The sequence below is a fragment of the Megascapheus bottae genome, unplaced genomic scaffold (assembly GCF_031878675.1).
Source record: "Megascapheus bottae isolate mThoBot1 unplaced genomic scaffold, mThoBot2.hap1 HAP1_SCAFFOLD_40, whole genome shotgun sequence".
In the NCBI taxonomy this organism is placed as follows: domain Eukaryota; kingdom Metazoa; phylum Chordata; class Mammalia; order Rodentia; family Geomyidae; genus Megascapheus; species Megascapheus bottae.
Window position 1 is genome coordinate 6,952,888 of NW_028327715.1, and position 21,410 is coordinate 6,974,297.

At 42.3% G+C, this 21,410-nt stretch overlaps 2 pseudogenes; one reads left to right on the plus strand and one right to left on the minus strand.

Annotated features, from left to right (window-relative positions):
- Positions 1 to 9,357: 9,357 nt before the first annotated feature.
- Positions 9,358 to 20,514, minus strand: LOC150039460 (proteasomal ubiquitin receptor ADRM1 pseudogene; annotated as a pseudogene).
- On the plus strand, positions 20,493 to 20,952 carry LOC150039461 (AP-1 complex subunit sigma-3-like; annotated as a pseudogene).
- Positions 20,953 to 21,410: the final 458 nt, after the last annotated feature.

Consider the following 21,410-nt stretch of genomic DNA (forward strand, 5'->3'; position numbering starts at 1 on the left):
GAAGAAAAGGTTTACATTGCCTCATCCAAACATATCTCTTGGCTATATTGTTTTGAGCAATGTATATCAACTGGAACATGTGATAGAAGAGGAGGCCTGTGTAACTCAGTGGCTGGGGGGTGGGGAGAGAGACAGAGAGAGACAGAGAGAGAGGGGGGGGAGAGGGAGAGAGGGCACACAGAGACTATCATCCCCACTATGCCATTTAAGGGCATGCTCACCGTGACCTAATTTCCTCCCTTCCTCCTAAAATACCCCAGTACTGAGGATTGGTAGAGGAACATGCCCAAGGTCCTGAGTTCAGTACCTGGAAGGTGAAGAAAGCAAAGGAAAAACTTAGTTGCAAGTGTGATTGTACAGGTCTGTTATACCAGCACTTGGGAGGCAGAGCATACAAGATCTAGGACCTAGCTACATGTTTAGAATGTTTGATTTCATCTCATCTCTCAGATCATCTCTATAATGTATGAGATATGATTAGCTTCATTTTATAGAAGAAACTTGAGGTTCGCAAATAATTAAATGTCTTCTCTGAGTCCCAGGGGAAGGATCATGGATCTGGCCTTTCAGGAAAATCAAACCTATGCTGTGAGCTCCAGGAGTTGTGGTCAGAGACAGATGAGCAGTGTACTTGGAGATCACATGGTGCTTTCTGAGAGGGCTAAGCAGGTGATCCCAGCATGGAGAAGGCAAGATGGCATCATGGGATACCAGTCATCTCCAGTGCTTCATCCCCAGAGAAAGCTGACCAGAATGTCTACAGGCCTCTCACAGAGGAGTCCACCACACCAGACCTTTCCTTCTTCCCTCTTTTGTTTGCGTGAGTGAGTGAGTGAGTGTGTGTGTGTGTGTGTGTGTGTGTGTGTGTGTGTGAGAGAGAGAGAGAGAGAGAGAGAGAGAGAGAGAGAGAGAGAGAGAGTTCTGTGCTCACAGCAGGTACTCTCCCACTTAAATTATGACTCCAGTCCAGCATTTTGCTGATGAATTGGAGATGGACCCTCAAACTTTCCAGTCTAAATTGACATTCAGGTTCCGTTCACACCATCATCAGTGGCTAGGGTTATGAGTGATTGCTTTTAATAGGAGAGCAATATCATACCTCGGTGGGATTGGGGTTTGGGAAACTACAGATATCAGTGCTCAAGCAGATGACCCTACACCATTCAGTGCAATGATGAAGAACAGCACAGGACACCTCTAGGCCAGCTTGCCACACCGTCAATCTCAGCCACAGTAACCCAACCTAAGAGGAGAACTGGACTTTCTCACATGGTCCAAGTGAGCTCACAGGAAGGCAGAGAAAGCACAAAGTGAAATGGGAGGTGAGGAGGGCTGGTGAAAGTACATACCACTGTCAGGCCCTCACACTGGTATCAACAATCGCTGGAGGCTTACAAGGGAAATCCTAGCTACTGAGGAGGCTGATACCTCAGGATCATGGCTCAAGACAGCCCAGGCAGGAAAGTCTAAATGTAACCACCAACAAGTCGGAAGTAGACACACAACTCAAGTGAGAAGGGCCAACTCTGACATAAGTAAGAGCCAGTAGCGGTGAGTTCAAGTCCCAGTACTGACAGCAAAACAGAAAGGGAGGAGTCAGAGAGTAAGAGCGAGAAAAAGAGAGGAGGGAGAGAAGAGAGAGGGAGGGAGGGAAGTAGGGCAGAAGGAAGGAAGGAAAGAAGGAAGGAAGGAAGGAAGGAAGGAAGGGAGGAAGGGAGGAAGGGAGGGAGGGAGGAAGGGAGGAAGCAACAGGAACTATTTTGTAAGTTTTAAAAAGTGGAAAAAATTAATATTTAAAAGCCAAAACTGGAGGGCAGGAGATTCATTCCATTTCCTCCTATGAGGAGCAGTTTGGGATTCGGAACGGTTCCTGAGAAATCAACATGTCTCTTCCAACAACGTAATGTTGGAGCTTCCCAAATGAGAGAGGTATGGTGAACCTGTTCAAATTTCCTACCTAATTAGTGAAACACGTCACAGACACTATAAATTCAGTATTGTTGAGAACTGGACACTCATGTTTACTGTGGCACTATTATAACAGTAAAGATTTATGTGGCCACTCAAGTTTCTGCCAACAGATGAACGGAGGGAGGAAAAAATACACACACACACACACACACACACACAATGGAGTATTGTTCAGTCATCTATGAGAATAAAAGTGTGTTAGTTCCAAGAAAATGAGAGGAAGTGGACATCAGAAAAGCCAAGGAAAATGTGTCAGACTTGTGACCACCACATGTTTTCTCTTACATTTGGAGTCTAGACCCATATGTACAAGTAATCAAACATCCAAATAAAAAAGGCCTAAGCAGAGGGAAGGATAGGAAGGTGTATAGGAACCAGGATGAGAATGTGAATAAGAACACAGTTCTCTTGTGCACCGGTGGAAATATCATAATAAAATCCATTATTTGGTGAGTTAGAATTGTGGCCTAGTGGTGGAGTGCTTGCCTAGCATGCACGAAGACCCAGGAGTAGAGCTAGAGAGTGGTAGAGCTCTAGCCTGGGTGCCTCCTTGGACACATTTTGCTCAAGGCTAGTGATCTGCCACTTGAGCCACAGGGGCACTTCACACATGGACATCTCTCCCTACTCCATCACTGAGCCAAGACATATAGAGTTCCCATTCTCTCTTGGATGCTGCCTAATTTACATTCCTTTTTTTCTGCCAGTCCTGGGCTTGAACTCAGGACCTGGGCACTATCCTTGAGCTTTCTCAAGGCCTACCCTTGAGCCACAATACCACTTCCAGCTTTTTCTGTGTATGTGGTGCTAAGGAATAGAACACATGAGTTTGTGCATGGGAGGCAAGCACTCTACCATTAGGCCATGCTCCAGGTCCCTTATATTCAGTTTGATTGAGCAATTCAAATGCATGCCCCTCTTGAAGTTGAATGTCAGTCATCGGCTTTGGGCAGCCTCCACATCCCATCCCCCTTTTCCTTTGTAGCAGGAAGGATCCTTTGCCTTCTGACACATCCCATTTCATCTATTTCCTCATTTTATTGAAATCTGTTCTTCCCTATGCTAATCACACTCCTGTTTATCTATGGGTTTTCCAATGCATGAATTTTTTCACATCCAAAAGTCCGAATGTAAGCAAGCTGCTAGGAAATTTTCACTCAGAATCCAACGGTTGGTCTTGAAAATGAACAAGTATGGAATTTATCTCTAAGAGGCAGTCAGTGGTTGGTGAGGCCCACAGCTGGACATAGGCAAGGTGAAAGGCAGGTGATAGATTTAATCCTCATCCTACTCAGAGTAGTGAGTAACTAAAAATTTGTGGGAGGGCTGGGAATTGGGCCTAGTGGTAGAGTGCTTGCCTAGCATGAAGGAAGACCGGTGTTTGATTCCTCAGTACCACACACATAGAAAAAAGCTGGAAGAGGTGCTGAGGCTCAAGTGGTAGAGCTCTAGCCTTGAGAAAAGTCCAAGGTCAGGGCTCAAGTCCTAACCTCCTGGACTGCCAAAAAATAGAAAAAAAATATGGGAGCTTTAAATTACGTATAACTCAGCATGAGAGCATTCACCTTGCATCTACAGGCTCCACAATTGATCCTCAGCACCATACAAAAAGAAATAATTAAAGAAATAAAATTTATGAATTTTCTGGAGTTTTTATTACTATTGTTAGACTATAGTTGACTTTGAACAACTCAAAAAGACAGCCCACAAATACAGTAAGAATTATGATATTTTCTCTCCCCCATCTCCTCCCTCTCTCTCTATATCTCACTTGCTGGCTCAGTTGTGTGTATGTGCATGTATTTTACACTCTGGCTGTGTTGTCCAGACTGTTTGAAACAGCTAGGCTCAACTGATATTCCCATCTCAGGTTTCCAAGGTTTCTGGGACAACTAAAATGTACCACCATACCCCGCTCAGAACTAGACTATTAAAAATCACTCTCTCTTGTATAACTACAGGGGAATTTTATGAGAATAGGCAAATTCATTGTCACAATTTAAAACACGATCTGTAATACCACCATTTTTTCTTCTTCTAAAGTGTTGCTCTTCTTTATAAGAAAGTTCTGGCTAAACTTTCTCTCTCTCTCTGAATCTTAAGTTTGAAGGAGAAGCAAATCTATCATCATATTGAAATTAATATAGGGAATACGTCACCAGCCATCAATTTCTCCTGAGGCTGAGATCTGAGGATCATGGTTCAAAGCCAACCCACATGAGAAAGTCCATAAGACCCTTATCTCCAATTAACCAGTAGAAAACTGGAGTTGGAACTGTGGTTCAAAGTGATAGAGCACAAGCCTTGAGCAAAAGAGCTCAGGACAGTGCCCAGACCCTGAGTTCAAGCCCCACAACGAGACACAAAACACATACACATACACATACACAGACACAGACACAGACACAGACACACACACACACACACACACACACACACACACACACACACACACAGGAAAACTTGCTTCTAGGGTAGGTTGAGGGAGGCTCTACCTGTAAGGTAGATGTCTAAACTGTATACCACATGCAGCTGAAGGAGTATGGACTCTGCCCACAGGAAGGGCTCACTGACCTGTCCTTAATGATTCAAAGCCTCCCTGAATCCCCCCAATCGAATTCCTTGTATACTTGTACCACATTTGGAAGGGACTGGGTGTCCTATAAGCTCAGTAATTGTCTTAATTGTGCTCTGTTCCTCTGGAAAGGTGGGATGAGAAAGACAGATGCAACACTTCTGTTCTAATCATTGAAGCTACCCAGTGATATTTTATCCTTCAAAACAGATCTTCCTCTACCAGATCACTGAAGAGTCTTTCCACGTCATTACATTGCTATCTTCGGTTGAGAAGAAATACTGTGGTGTGTGGATGTAGAAACTGCAGATGGGCCAACCAGGAAGCATGAAGCAGATGGGGCTAAGATCCAGCAGAGGCCCCTTGATCTCTACAAGCTGGGTTGTGATGCATTGTGACAGGAAATCAGGCCCAGTTGCTCGTACCCGTAGGTAATAGTGGTGGCATTACTTGAGGTGGCGGGGGCAGTCTGTCTGTGGATGGTTTGGGTGGCATATTTGGACAAGTAGCAAAGTGGGAGCTTGGATGATGAGAAGTAGATTGTTGGTGAAATGAAGCTTTCATTTGGGAACCCAAAACCTTAATTTCTTTTTTTTTCTTTTTTTTATTGTAATTAGTAAAAGGGTTACATGATATTTGCCAGATAGAAGGTGCATTAATTTACATACATTGATACCCTTTCACATGTCTTGGTACCCGTTTCCCTCCCCCCCCACACCCCCACCCCTCTTGGTTTTCCCCCCTTCCCTACCAAATTTCAAATATCCAAATACAAATAAATTCAATATATCAGATAACAAAGTGAGATACTATACCAATATGAGATAACCAAGGGACAGCAAAGGAGATGAGAGACAACATAGTACATTAAGGACAACAATCATTCATTATATGGCTTTTGCAAAACCTTAATTTCTTAAACCTTGAGCCACATACTCTGCTTGAACTGTATGCCTTTTCTGGTCGATTTTTACTGAAGCTTATGGTACTGAAAAGTGAACTTAGTCACATGGCCTACTGTACTAGACACCTGAAAATCTACAGCTGACTTGAATTCTTTTTTCTATCATTTAGAAGACTTTTTCTTTTCTTTTTCTTTTTTTTTTTGCCAGGCCTGGGGCTTGAACTGAGATCTGAGGATTGCAGTTTGAAATTAGTCTCTGCAAGCAAGTAAATGAGACTTGTTTTTAGTTTTTGTGCTAGTCCAGGGGCTTGAACTCATGGCCTACTCTCTGTATCTGAGCTTCTTTTGCTCAAAGCTAACACTCTACCATTTGAACCACAGCACCACTTCTGGCTTCTTTTGAATATTGTATTGGAGAGAAGAGTGGCATAGACTTTTCTGCCCTAACTGGCTTTGAACTGTGAGCCTCAGATCTCAGCATCCTGAGCCAGTAGCACCTGGCAGTCCATGAAAAGCTTATCTGCAATTAAATACCAAAAAGCCAGAAGTGGAGCCAGATATGGCTCAAGGTGTGGCTAGTTCTAAAGCATTAGCCTTGAGAAGAAAATTAAAAGCTCAAGAAAGCACCTAGACCTTGAGGTCAACCCAGGACCAAGACACACACAAACACACACACACAAACACACACACACACACACACACACACACACACACACACACACACGTTGTTTCCTATACATTAAAACTGCAGTTCTTTAGATTCCTATGTTATAAGGCCCAGTGGCAGTCTCCCTGCCTTTTTCTTTTACTATAACAGCCTCCAGTGTCTATTTGATGTTTATGTGAAACCAGTGGCTATAAATTAGACAGCTTAGAACAACAGAACCAAAATAAAATAATCTCAAGTTATTAAAGATATTTATAAAAAAATTTAAATACACATAAGACTGCTTAAACAATTTTCCATCTATCACTTTGGGTTTACTGTGAAAAACACCAGCTCCTGCTCAGTATTTAACTCAGGCAGATGGACTCTGAACAAAAGCTTATCCAATTTCCCTGAAACAGATGCAGTCATATCAGTTTTCCTTGACACAAAATGTGACAAGCTACTGCCTTCACTTCTCTTGGTTGTTCGGCAGGCCTGGGCACTGTCCTTGGGCTTTCTCAAGGCTACAGCTCTACCACTTGAGACACAGCACCACTTCCTGCTTTTCTGTAGGTATGAGGTACTAAGGAATCGAACCCTGGTCTTCCTGCATGCTTAGGCAAGCACTCTACCAGTAGGCCAAACTCCTAGCCCTGCCTTCAGTTTTATCCATGGAGAAATAGATTCAGATGTAAGAACTGGACTAAAATAGGTCCTTCCAAGAATGGGAGGTAAATGAAGGAAATGAGAGAGAGAGAGAGAGAGAGAGAGAGAGAGAGAGAGAGAGAGAGAGAGAGAGGAAGAGAGGGAGGGAGGGGAGGAAGGGAGGGTGGGGGAGGGAAGGAGGGAAGGAGGGAGGGAGGGAGAGAGAGAGACAGAGAGAGACAGAGAGAGAGACAGAGAGAGAGACAGAGAGAGAGACACAGAGAGAGAGAGAGAGAGAGAGAGAGAGAGAGAGAGAGAGAGAGAGAGAGAGAGAGAGAGAGAGAGAGAGAGAGAGAAATGCTCTTCCTCCAGGGACCAGTGCTAGAAGGTTCTGGGACATATCTCAAAGTTGATCCATTAGAGGAGTAAGGAAGCTGGGATATTTTATGCACTAGCTCATATTCATTATTATTTAAGGGCTGTCCTGGAGCATTAATGCCTAAGGGACTTCCAGATTTCCCCTTACATAGGCTGAGCATGCTACTATAGGTGAAAAAAATGTCCACAGGCAAAAAGTGACAGTAATTTGCAGAAAGAAGCCATCTGTGCATAGGGAAATGACATGATGAAGACATGTGGAGGAGGGCAACCGTGTTGATTCACAAATGACTCAATTAGAGCATTCCTGTAAGAGGGTGCAAGAGCAGTGACTCTCCATGCAAGGGTCATGTGTGGAGTGAAGCACTAGTTACTCAGTTAAGTTAAAATCAGCTGGATTGAGGCATTATAATGACTGTATTGCTAGCTACCTGGGAGGTGGACTTTGGGAGAATGGTAGCTTGCAGCTATTCTGAGTATGTAGGTTTATGAGACCTCTTCTTTAATACATAGCTGACTATGGAGACTTCTGCCTATCATCTTAGCACACGAGGCTAAGATGAAGAGATTGGTGATTCTAGGACACTCTAGGCACAAAAATTCCCTAAAATCAACAGAAAGGTCAGGTAGGCCACTGGCCTGAGATTCTTATCCCAGTTACAATGGAATAACTAAAACAGGTAGTCATGGTCTGACCCAGATTTAAAAAAAATGACTAGTGAAACAAATGCCTGGGGAAGTGGCTCAGTAATAGAAAGCATGCCTGGTAGGCAATTAAACTTTAAGTTCAAAGTCTAGTACAGCCAACTTATTTATATATACATGTATGTGTGTGTACATATGTGGTGTACATATGTATTGAAAGACAATCTACCACTCAGTTGCACCTTGCTTTAAAAACTGGGCCAGGAGCATGGCCTTGTGGTAGAGTGCATGCCTAGCATGCACGAATCTCTGGGTTTGATTCCTCACTACCACATGCATAGAAAAGACCAAAGTGGTACTATGATTCAAGTGGTAGAGTGCTGGCCTTGAGGAAAGCCCAAGGACAGCACCCAGGCCCTGAATTTAAGCCCCAACACTCACACAAAGATAAATCAATAAATGACTTCACAAAGCACTATAGTCTTAAGTCCTTTTTTACATTGTTTACTACGTATCTATGAACCACTTATGGCCAAGTTAATAATGAAAAGACTTCTTTTTCACAGTGGAAATATTGCATTGGTTCTTCACATTCATTAAGCATCTTCCTGGTCATGTTCAGTGAACAAAAAATGAAAGAAGAATGTGGTATGCCTGATGATCACAGATTAAAAGACACAGTAAAGGGGCCAAGAGTTTGGCCTAGTGGTAGAGTGCTTGCCTAGCATGCACGAAGACCTCAGTACCACATACGTAGAAAAAAGCCAGAATTGGTGCTGAGGCTCATGTGGTAGAGCCCTAGCCTTGAGAAAGTCCAAGGACAATGATCAGGTCATGAGTTCAATCCCTGGACTGGCCAAAAAAAAAATACACAGCCTGGTGCTGGTGTCTCATGCCTGTAACACCAGCTAGTCCAGTCTGAGGTTTCGGTTTACAGCCATCCCAGGCAGGAAAGTTCAGGGGACTCTGACCTCCAATCAAATACTCAGAAAAGGCCAAAAATGGCACTGTGGCTCAAGTGGTAGACTAGGAGCCTTGAGCAAAGGAAGCCAAGGGACGGTACCCAGACCTTGAATTCAAGACCCATGACTGATGAGAAAATAAGCAATAAATAAATACATGACACAGTAAAAAAAACAAATACACGTGATTCTGTGTTTAGTTTTCATTAAAACATCAAGCAGAAATGAAAGAGATTGCTAATCATTACCTAAAGGATTTTACAAGGTAGGATTTTTAATACATTCCTATAAGGTTAATGAAAGGAATTCTAAAATCTAATAAAAGTTGGTACTCTTGGAGTTTATTAACTAGATCATTCAACCTGGTATCATATAAAGTCTCTCTTTTACTTTAACATAGGAGGTTATTTCTCTTGTCCACATCCTGATTTTTGTTAGTTCTATTTCTATTCAGTTAAGATATAACAATTTACATTCTTGTATTTGTCCTAATTTTCTTTTTTTTTCAGGTAAAAGAAAGGACTTTTATTGGTGAGTTGGAACAGGAAAAGGTATGCAATAAATCACAAATGCCACTACAAGAGTCACGTGACTAAGAATTCAAATTCCTTAAAAGACAGTAAATAACTTAATCTAGACTCATATCTTCCTCTTCATCTTTCTTGTCTTCTGCGTCGCCCTCCTTCTGCTCAGATTTGGCATTGTTCTGCATAGCTTTGGCAAATGCTTCCACATAGCCCTTGTTGGCGGCCTTCATGGCCTCTGCGGGCAGGCCAAACTGGCCCATGAGGGGGCCCAGCTGCCCCGAGGCCAAGGCTGCACTGAACGTTCCCAGGGCCTGCTGGAACTGGGGCAAGGTCAGCGTGTTCTGGATCTCATCCGCGGTCTGGGGCAGCGACTCACCCGAGGGTAAGTAGGGCAGGAGGCGCTCCTGGACATCGGCGTTGGCCAGAATGGGGGCCATGATCTCTGGGGTCAGCACGCTGGCCAGGTCCACTTGCTGGCCACCAGCTGGCCCAGCCGGCACGTTCGTGGTAGCCAAAATGCTCTGAAGGTCGCTCAGCTGGATGGGCTGGGTCAGGCTGGCTGCCATACCCGTTCCATTACTTGAACTGGGCGCGGGGCTCGGGCGGGTGGCCGAGGCGGCGGCTGGGGCAGAAGGGGCTGGGGTGGCATGGGCAGAGGAGGTGGTGGAGGATGCGGTGACAGCTGCTGACTGGCTCCTGAGCTGGAGGAAGAACTGCTCGCTGGAGGCCCGCCGCTACCTACAAGACTGGCCAGGCCCGGCCCTGTGAGGGCCCTGAGCCCACCCAGTCCTCCAAGGCTAGCCGGTCGGATGCGCTGCAGGAGTTGGCGGTGACTCATGTTTCCAGCAGGCTCTGCAGGCCACCCTCACCACCCAGGGCCGAGAGCTCGTGGCCACCGCTCCCGCTGGCCCCCAGTGCCCCAGGATCGGGGATTATTCAGATACTCATTGACTTTCCGGCAGTGCTCCTCGTCCTGGTCAGTCTTGGGCTCCTGCCTCCAGAACAAGAGCCTTTTGGACCCAGCTTTGAACCTGAGCACGTAGACCCTCCCACTGGGGCACTGGGCCACCCGCTTGAACTCGCAGTTCTCAGGGAAGATGACCAGGTCGTCCTCCACGGTCCCCGACATCCTGTCCTTCCAGCAGAGGTGGAGGAGCGAGTCGTCCGTCTGCTGGATGGACAGGAGCCCTGTCCGCTTGTCCGGGGTTACCGTGGTCCCCTTCAGGGTCATCTTCCCTGCCCAGAACTCCACGAGGTCCTTGCTGGAGGACCTGCGCGAGCCTGGCACCAGGCTCGGGAACAGGGTGCCTGACGTCGTCATCCTGGTTGCGCCTACGCTCGGCCGAGAGGCACCGTCCGGGCTCGCTCTTCCCCGTCCTAATTTTCAGAATTACATGATTAAATCCACATGCTCATTCCAGAATGGCATATTGATTGACATTCATCCCAACATGCAACTCAGCCCAGAAGTTTACTCTCAAGTTATTGTATATGTTGAGGGAGGCTAAAAGTAAATCCAATAATACACAATGAAATATAAAATTACCAGACTGCCATTGCATAAAACTTTGAGCAAAAGGGAATGAAGTTGAAAAGTGTTACAAGAAACCAAACCACTCTGACAAGTCCATTGTCTCATATGAGAGGGAAAAAAATCCTTTGCTAGAGAATTATCTTCACCAATGATCTAAAGTTTTTCTCTTTTAATATGTACCTTCATGAGAGGGGAGTAGGAAACAGGGACAAAAACATAAGAAGGAGTATCAATGTGTGAGAAGAAATGCACCCACGACGTGACGAATGTAACTGTAACCCCTCTATACATTACCCCAACAATAAATGTTTTTAAAATGTACCTTGATGATTAAAAATTAGATGCCCATTCTCAAGTTAAGAAAATAAACCAGGATAAGAGAATATGAAAAAAAAAAGTTACTAGGAAGGGGCCGGAGTGTGGCCTAGTGGTAGAGTGCTTGCCTAGCATGCAGGAAGACACAGGTTCAATTCCTTGCTATCATATACATAGAATAAAGCCAGAAGTGGTGCTGAGGCTCAAGTGGCTCGAGCCTTGAGAAAGTCCAAGGACAGTGCTTAGACCCAGAGCACTGGCCAAAAAAAACAAAAATAAAAAAGTTACTAGGAAGCATACTGGAGTGTCCCAATGGACACACTAATCAGATCAGGGTGATAGGAAGAAGGGTAAAAGAAAGCATCCCCAATAAACTTAAAGCCAGACTCTGCAGTTCAAGTGTAACTTGAAAAAGGAGCCAGACTTCTTAGACAGAGAAACAAAAACTCCAGTAGAACCTGTTAACCAGTGAATATTGTTTACCTACGAGACAGATCACAGGCAAAAACCCAATAAGAACCTCACAAAACACTGGACCACAGCACTCCTCTCTTAACCACAATGACCCAACATTTGTTGCCCTGGCTACAGAACTCCACTGCCTAGTGAGGAGCAGACAAACAGGGTATTCACACACAAACAAAGGGACCAAGGACAGAACACAGGAGTTTGCCAGGTCTACAGAGGGAGAGCAGAAGGTTTTTATACAGACTTTAAAAATGAAGCTATAACTGATAGAGGAGCTATGTATTAGAAGGCAGGAAAGACAATTTATCTGAAGGAAACCACAGGCACTCATATCAAGGTTAGTGAAAATAACACATGGAATGGTTTTTGGTCACACTAGGCCAGCTGGCTACTTGCACCCACTACCTGACGAATGTAACCGTAACCCCTCTATACATTACCACAACAATAAATTTTTTCATGTACCTTGATGATTAAAAATTAGATGCCCATTCTCAAATTAAGAAAATAAACCAGGATAAAAGGATATGAAAAAAAAAGTTACTAGAAAGGGGCCGGAGTGTGGCCTAGTGGTAGAGTGCTTGCCTAGCATGCAGAAAGACACAGGTTCAATTCTTTGGCTTCTCAGAAATTAGTCCTTTTTTTTGTTGCCTGGCTGTGGAGGAAAAGGATCTCCTTGAATTGGTGTCTGGGTACAGAAGATTCTTTTGTACTAGACATGTAGAATTGAGAGCAAGGAGGAGGAGGGGTAGGTGAGCTGTAGAGCCCATGTCTATTTCCCATAGTTTTATTTGCTCTCTTACCTTTCTAATAACCCTGGCTAAGTTGTCTTCTTGGACCAAAAAAGATACCTGACCACCATCTACCTTCAGCTACATGCCTTTTCTCCTCATCTTTATTAAATAGAGAAAAAAATTCACCCTCACTTTTCATATGCTCCACTGTATTTTCACAAGGTAGTTAAGTGTTGCTGTCTCCCCCTGCCACTCCCCAACTGCATAACCATGATTCAGGGTTTTCTTCCCTTCCAAACGTCTGCTTGTTTCTCTCTAGGAAGTCTACTGACTGTCTACTTTTATGAAGGCAGAGCCCGCATCCCTGTTTTCAGAGCTGATTTCCATAGGTCAGGTTATTTAGGGGCTGCAGGAGCTGAGGTGAGATCAGCACTGTCACCTGGTGGTGAGAGATAAGATTCCAGCCCCCCCCTTTTTTTTGTGGGTCATGGGGCTTGATCTGGCCTGGGCACTGTCCCCAAGCTCTTCAGCTCAAAGCTACCACCCTACCCTTGAGCCAAGCCTCACTTCCATTTTTCTAGATGTTAATTGGAGATAAGTGTCTCAGGTTCTTTTGTGCCCAGGCTGACTTTGAACCTTAATCCTCAGATCTCAGCCTCCTGAGTAGCTAGGATTACAGGCATGAGCCACTGCACCTACACCAGCCTTTTCTGAGGGTGAGGGAGAGGAGTGTGAGGAAAAAGTAGTCTTTTCTGTCAAACTGAAATGCTTTTGTATTGTATATTGATATTTTTTGGTATTATTTGCTTTTTTAAAATATATTTTTATTGTAATTAATAGAAGGGTTACATGATATTTGCCAGATAAATGGTGCATTAATTCCCACACATTGAAATCCTTTCACATGACATGGTCCCCATTTCCCTTCCCCCCTCTATTATTTGCTTTTTAAAGACTTATTTCTGTGCTGTGTATGACCAGCAGCCATGTGAGGAATGCAAATCTTGTGCCGAAGGAGTTGAAAGAGTGAAATTGCAATTATCAGCTGTGCTGCTGTGACCCACTGGCCAAATTAGGGAGATAAATATTTATCGAAGGAATTCAAAGAATAAAACTGCAACTGCCAAGTGTGTTGCTTGTTAGAGAAATCTTTATCAATGGCCAGTCCTGGGCTTGAGCTCAGGGCCTGAACCTGTTTTTGGACTTTCTCAAGGCTAGAGTTCTACCACTTGAGCCACAGCACCACGTCTACCTTTTTTCTATGTATGTGGTACCGAGGAATTGAACCCTGGTCTTTGTGCATGCTAGGCAAGCACTCTATCACTAGGCCAAACACACGTGACCCTCCCCTTTTTTTTCTGTGGGTCACGTGGCTTGAACTGTGCCTGGGAACTGTCCCTGAGCTCTTTTCAGCTCAAGGCTTCCACCCTCCCCCTGGGTCTGTGTGGGAGGTGTCCCTGAGCTCTTCAGCTCAAGGCTACCATCCTACCCTTGAACCAAGCACCACTTGTTTTCTAGAGGTTAGTTGGAAATAAGAGTCTCAGGTCCTTTTGTGCCTGGGGTGGCTTTGAACCTTGATTCTCAGATCTCAGCCTCCAGAGTAGCTAGGATTACAGGTGTCAGCCATGTGCCCCAGACCTCCCCCTTTTAAATGGGAGCTTTCTGCTGACTTCATCAACCTCTCTCACTGTGTCTGTCAGCCACTCTGTTCCCAGTTCTGCTTTCAGCCAGCTGTGATGAAAAAAAAATTGTAAACCTTTAAAAAAAACAATCTAACGTTGGTAATCAGTTATATTTAGAATGTGAGCCTAACTCCTTGACAAGGGACAGTTTGGACTGGGATAAAAACCTACTAAACTGCTCTGCCCAGTGTGCCTGCTTAGCTCTGGGTAGAGTGAGGCATTGCACCCTTTTGAGCAAAAGTAAATTGCTTGACAAAATTTGTATCTCTTGTGTGTCTATTCATTGCTGACACTGGAGATTTGTGCTTTTTTTGTTGTTGTTTTTGCCAGTCCTGGGGCTTGAACTCCCGGGTTTGGGCACTGAACTTGGACTTTCTCAAGGCTAGCACTCTACCATTTGAGACACAGCACCACCTTCTTGGCTTTGTATGTTGTACTAAGGAATCAAACTTTGTGCGTGCTAGGCAAGCACTCTAGCACTAGACCATGCTCCCCTCCTGCCCAGAGTTTCTAACAGGAGGGAGGAAAGGCCAGGAGCTGAGGCAATCTTGCACATCTGTTAACTTTTGAGCACTAAGTGGCAAGCAAGAGGGACAGGGCCCAGGCTCAGAAACAGTCTTTCCTGTCCAGTCTTGTTTCTATATTCAGGAAAATCCTTCCTAATGTTGGACCAAAGTCAACTCTAGTAATCAAAGAAATACAGCTGCATTTAGATCTTTCAGGAAATACTAGCTTTCTAAAATAAAAATTAACATGTCAGTTAATTATCGAAAAAAAAGTTACTAGGAAGCACCTCGGAGTGTCACAGTGGACACACTAATCAGATCAGGGTGATAGGAAGAAGGGTAAAAGAAAGCATCCCCAATAAACTTAAAACCAGACTCTGCAGTTCAAGTGTAACTTGAAAAAGGAGCCAGACTTCTTGGACAGAGAAACAAAAACTCCAGTAGAACCTGTTAACCAGTGAATATTGTTTACCTACGAGACAGATCACAGGCAAAAACCCAACAAGAATCTCACAAAACACTGGACCACAGCACTCCTCTCTTAACCACAATGACCCAACATTTGTTGCCCTGGCTACAGAACTCCACTGCCTAGTGAGGAGCAGACAAACAGGGTATTCACACACAAACAAAGGGACCAAGGACAGAACACAGGAGTTTGCCAGGTCTACAGAGGGAGAGCAGAAGGTTTTTATACAGACTTTAAAAATGAAGCTATAACTGATAGAGGAGCTATGTATTAGAAGGCAGGAAAGACAATGTATCTGAAGGAAACCACAGGCACTCATATCAAGGTTAGTGAAAATAACACATGGAATGGTTTTTGGTCACACTAGGCCAGCTGGCTACTTGTTGATATCTTCTCTTGGGAAGAAACTATCAAAATCAGGAATCCAGAGCTAAGAATCATGAATCTGACTCTCCTAGTGTAAGAATTGTAGGCGGCGGGTCCTTCTTTCTCTCTGCCTTTGCCCTGCAATACTGAACCTCAGCTACTGCTGAGGAAAGACTTCACAGAGTTACTGGAGCATTTACCCAGCATCCACCGCAGGCCAGGCCGCATGTGAGGCCTGCCCCAGCCACAGGTTGTGGTCATGAAGATGCTGCTGGAAAGGACAGGATGCTTTTGTTTTATTATTATTATTATTATTATCATCATCATCATCATTATCTTTAAGTAGTTTTACAGAGTAGTTGCCATTGAACAAAAACATTTATGAAAAGACTATAGCTGAAAAAATGTCACCCCTGGATAAAATCAAGCCAGTGATTCCAAAGTCACAAAGCTCAAGGTTGATTTTTTGTGTGTTCACACAGTCAATGAACTGTCAAATCTGGACTGAGGAATTGCTTATCAATAATTCATTTTTATAGAAGGTTGAAGCCATTATTTTCACAATTATGAGTCTTATCTGTCGCTTTCATCAACAACTTCCACAGATCATTCAATATCATTTCCTGGGTTGTCCTATTTAATTGTAGTTCACAGACAATATAAGACACATTTGGATTTTGGTTTTAAATGGAAATGGAACTCTACTAACTACATTAACCTGTGGATCAACAGAAGTCAATCAAATGGGAACTATTCAAATTCTACTTTGTGGTAAAGCTAAAGGCATTGACGCCAGAAATACCTCCTATTAGAAATTCCCCTATATGAAGTGATCTGAATTATTATTATTATTACTCTTTTGCCAGTCCTGGGACTTGAACTCAGGGGAGCCTGGATGCTATCCCTGAGTTTTAGGCTCAAGGTTGGCATTCTATTATAGTGTTAAATTATGCATATATATACATATATATATATATATTACAGCTGAGAGTTTGAGGTTTAGGCTCAAGGTTGGCATTCTATTATTCGAGCCATTTCCAGCTTTTTTGTGGGTTAGAGATAATAGTGTTATGGACTTTCATTCCCTGGCTGGATTTCAATGGTTATTCTCTGATCTCAGCCTTATGAGTAGCCAGGATTACAGGCATGAGCCACTGGCACCCAACTTGAATTCTTTCTTTGATTAAAATAAAAGAAAATATATATATATATATATATATATATATATATATATATATATATATATATATATATTGCAGCTGGGAGTTTGACCTAGTGGTAGAGTGCTTCCCTAGCATGGACAAAGACTAATGTTTGATTCCTCAGTATCACATACATAGAAAAAAGCCAGAAGTGGTGCTATGGCTCAAGTGGTAGAGCGTTATCCTTGAGAAAACCCAAGGACAGTGCTCAGGCCCTGAGTTCAAGGCCCAGAACTGGCAAAAAATACATTACAGCCCTGAGTTCAAAGCCCAGAACTGGAAAAAATACTTTACAACTATGTTGAAAGCAAAATATACACCTTATGGATGGGAATGGGAAGGAAAAACTGTAAGAGACAGGGTGACTCTGTCCAGGAAGAAATGTACTCTTGACCTGGCTTATATAGCTGGATACCACCTTTACAATAACAATTTACTTTTTAACAAAGGTAAATATACCTTTATTTAAAAGGTATATTGTAATTAAAAGGTCACCTTTTTGGTTGATCTGACTATTCAACTGGAGATGAGAGGCAAGAATTTGAACAGCTTTTAAGAAGCATGAAAATTAGTAAACACACTTTTAAATCTCATGAAGCATAACCAGGTAATTCAATGCAGAACATTTGCAAGGATACAAAAATGCTGGCAGATAATGTGATCAATATGCCTATTCAGAAGGCTAGGCAATATGACTCAATCTTTTGGATCCATCTGGTGGTATACTTACATGAATCACATAATGTACCGGGCAGTTTATTTTCAAAATCCGTTGGCACAATTATGCCTTTTTAGAAAGTAGAGGGGGGAGGGTCAGTTCTAACCAGCTGATGAACAGAAAAAGACAATTTCAGCTGGGCACTGGTGTCTCAAGCCCGATCTAGCTATCCAGGAGGCTGAGATCTGAGTATCACCATTCAAAGCTAGCCTGGACAAGAAAGCCCTTGAGTCTCTTATCTCCAATTAACCACCAAAAATCCAGAAATAGAGCTGTGGGAGAGGGCTAGCTTTGAGCAAAAAGCTTAGGGATAGCTCCCAAGATCCTAAATTTGAACTACACACACACACGACAATTACATACTCGAATCCATATACACACATATATTGTATACATAGTAGATAATAGGTAGATATTGCAACTGTATTTTGAACATATTCTCTAACCATGTACAGAAAATCTAGGGCAACATGAAGGAAAATATGGTTTTTTAAAAAACTCACCTCTAATGTAAAATGTAAACATAAATGATTATATAAAATCATGTTATTCCAAAGTTTTATCAAAGCAAGATGATAAAGGATGAAAAGTATACTTGTTCATGCTACTACTTATTTTATAAAGATCAAACAATTAAACAAAGTAGAGAAATGTTTCATTTTTTTGTAATTCGAGTTATAGTTATCACAATTTGAAGTCAAATTCAGATTGTACACATTAATTCTTTATCTCAAGAGCAAAATTTTTCATTTAATGAGAAATAAAAGTATAAATATACCTATCAAGCCTAGGAAAAGCAAGTACAAAATGTGTCCCTTAAAGTCTGCTTCATTATCTTTAACCTAATTTGATTTCCTTTTTTTGTAGGGCTAAGAAGAACAAGGTGAAGCCTATAATCAGAATAAGCAAGAAGTCTGAGTCTCTTTTAGAAATACAAATAGTATCTGTCAGTGCCCTCACCCACCCAGCCACCCAGGGGTATCCCTCGATGCTCCCAAGAAACCCGACGGTGGAAGGGGAAGAGCACAGGACATTTTTAACCACAACACTTGCAAACCTGCAAGCCACCTGCCTTCCAAATCATAGAGAGTGCGTGCATCTATGTCATTCTCAATACTCAGGGCAGCCCTTTTACATCACCCACCTATCACCTAAAGATAAGTTACACAGGAATGCATTCCCAATGATGAGGAGTTAGGAAATCATTCCTTCACTAGTCTGTATGAAATTGATATTAATTATCATCATTCAATGATAATAAACACTGCAGTGAAGTAAACTCTAGTCGTCGTTGTAGATACTTACCAATAGTTGCTTAATTTCATCCCCCACCATCCTCTCCAAATGGGTACAAGAGTAGAATTTCATTATGCTGTGAAAGAGAAATGTAAATCAAATAAACACACACATGAAGAAAATGAAACTGTCCTTAGAAATTTTGTTTCAAGGAAGTATTCATCTCTTTTTTTTGGAATTTTAAAAATATTTTATTTGAAAATTTTATGCAAATTGAATATTATCTTTTCACTTGGCAATCTTCTTATAATTATATAATATAAAGAAACATGATAATTACTTTCACCACAGCCCATATAAAGTGTATCCGTAAGCCCCTCAGAATTTACCCCAGTGTGCCACGTGAAGATGATCATCTTCTGTAGGTGACTCCCAGCACATCTCAGAACCCCTGTGCATAGCCAAGTGTCAAATAGGAATTATCAAGAATATTTGTAAAGCATTTAATGAGGTATGAAAATACTTTTATCCAAAAATAGAATCATAAAAACTTACACAACATGAATTCTTATGAAAAGTAAGTTTTACCAAGTCTTTTAAGTTAAAGGAACTGGAGCCATGGCTTAGTGGTAGAACATCTGCCTGGGAAGTATGCGGCCTCAAGTTCGAACCTCAGATCACACACACACACACAGACACACACACACACACACACACACACACACACTCACTCTCATACACTCACTCACACATACACACAAGTTAAATATACAACTGAAGAACATCTAAACAAATTTGATTAAATTTCTATCCGGGGCCATAATTATACTTCTAAATCATTCATTTGAGTAACTATTAGAAATTCAAAGCCTAGTGATTACTTCATATACTATCTGAATTATTTCCTTCAAATCAATTGGAATTGGTCAATTTCTCCTCTTGGCTTAGCATTTTCCTCCTAAATATCTTCTGAGTAGGAGCAACGCTATCATTTTCCATTGTATCCTCTAAGAGCCTGCCACATGAGTTCTCCCCAGAGCCCCCAAGCCACGCATGCACTTGTCCTAGGAAACCCTAGAAGGTCCCGTCCCTGACCAGGCCACTCGAGTGACACAATACCTCGAAACTCATGTGCAAGAATCATGGAAAGACATGATGAAGCACCAGGACAACTACCATGACTAATTCCTCATAATATCTCTGATTACATTAATACCTGGTAATGCATAATCTGCAGTATAAAGGTGACACAGATTCACAATGATAATGTCTAGCAGCAATAATAATGTCTTTTGGGGTAGGAAGGGCAGGAAGATAAAAGAAACATGTACTTCCTATAGATGCTGCCAAAGTAATCAATGCCCAAAGTAAGAAACAAAACATATTAGATTTACATTCAAAAGCATGTGAAACTTTCTCAAGTAACTATAACTAAGATTGCTTGGAATAGAAGAGATTGTCTTTAAATAGTGGTAGCAATAATAATCGCTGCCATTGTTATGAATCCCTACCACTGAATTGTATTATAGTAAGAGATGTCACAGACATCATTTCTGATGTCTGAAAACCTGGGTAAATAATTTATAGAAAATATAACCCCATAAGAATGTCTTTATATTCAAAGGTTTAAAATTTTTCCATCCCAGCCTAGCTAGCAGCTTTTAAGACATCGAAACTACTGAATATCTATCTCCTCTACCATCTTTGGTTATTCTTCTTTCTTCCAATTCCAAACATACAAATGAATTTAGGACATTCATACGAGATACATTGTCTCTGATCTCTGTAAATATTTTTAAAAGTTCAGCAATATACAGGAACTCTTAACTGCTAATAATATTTCAAGTTTTACAAACCAAACATTTAGGAAAGGCATTAAAGGCATCAGGTTTACTTTATACTCAAACAGGAGATATTACAGGTGAGGCGGGCGCCTCACCTGGTAGCCGAGTGGGCTTGGGCGCTCGCGGATCTCGGGGTGCAGGTGGCGGCGGGTCCGGGTCACCATGATACATTTCATCTTGCTGTTCAGTCGACAAGGGAAATTACGGCTACAGAAGTGGTACACCACTCTCCCTGACAAAGAGAGGAAAAAAATAACCCGGGAAATTGTTCAGATTATTCTCTCTCGAGGTCATCGAACAAGCAGTTTCATTGACTGGAAGGAGCTCAAACTTGTTTATAAAAGGTCTGCGAGCTGGGTATCATCTTTAATTTTGAAAAGGCATATTTTATCCTTGATGAGTTTATAATAGGTGGAGAAATTCAGGAAACATCCCAGAAAATAGCTGTCAAAGCCATTGAAGAGTCTGACGTGTTACAGGAGGAGAGAGAGAGAGAAAGAGGAGAGAGAGAGAAGACAGTGTAGAGGATGCAATTCCTAGTGTCTCCACTAGGGACAGCAGCTGGTTGAGAAGAGAAGCTCAAATGACAACGGAAGAATCCATGAACAAACCTACAGTTTAACCGACTTGAAGACTCCGAGTGCTGCAAGTGCTGAATTTTAAATCCTCATTGTTTTGTATCCAGTGCAGAGGCATGCCACAAGTAACTTACAGAAAGGGATTCTTACTTAACTAGCAAATGTTCACGTTGGCTAATATAGTATATTTGAAATGTCTATGTCTATAGTATACTGTATATGATGACTTAATCTGCCTCTGTGTTGGAGATAACTGCTGTATAACTTGGCAGACTGAATAGTGTGTAAAATTTTAAAACTCCATGAGATTATTTGTAAGAAATAATTGCAATATATATTTTTGGAATTTGATTTTCTGAGGGATGAAAAACCATACATACTGTAATAGCTCCTGCTTATGAATACATTGTAAGTATTCATCTCTTAAAGAAAAATAAATACACGTGGTAAAAGAGCACAATGTCTTAGATGTGGGAGGCCAACATGTTTCTGAGCTTTACAT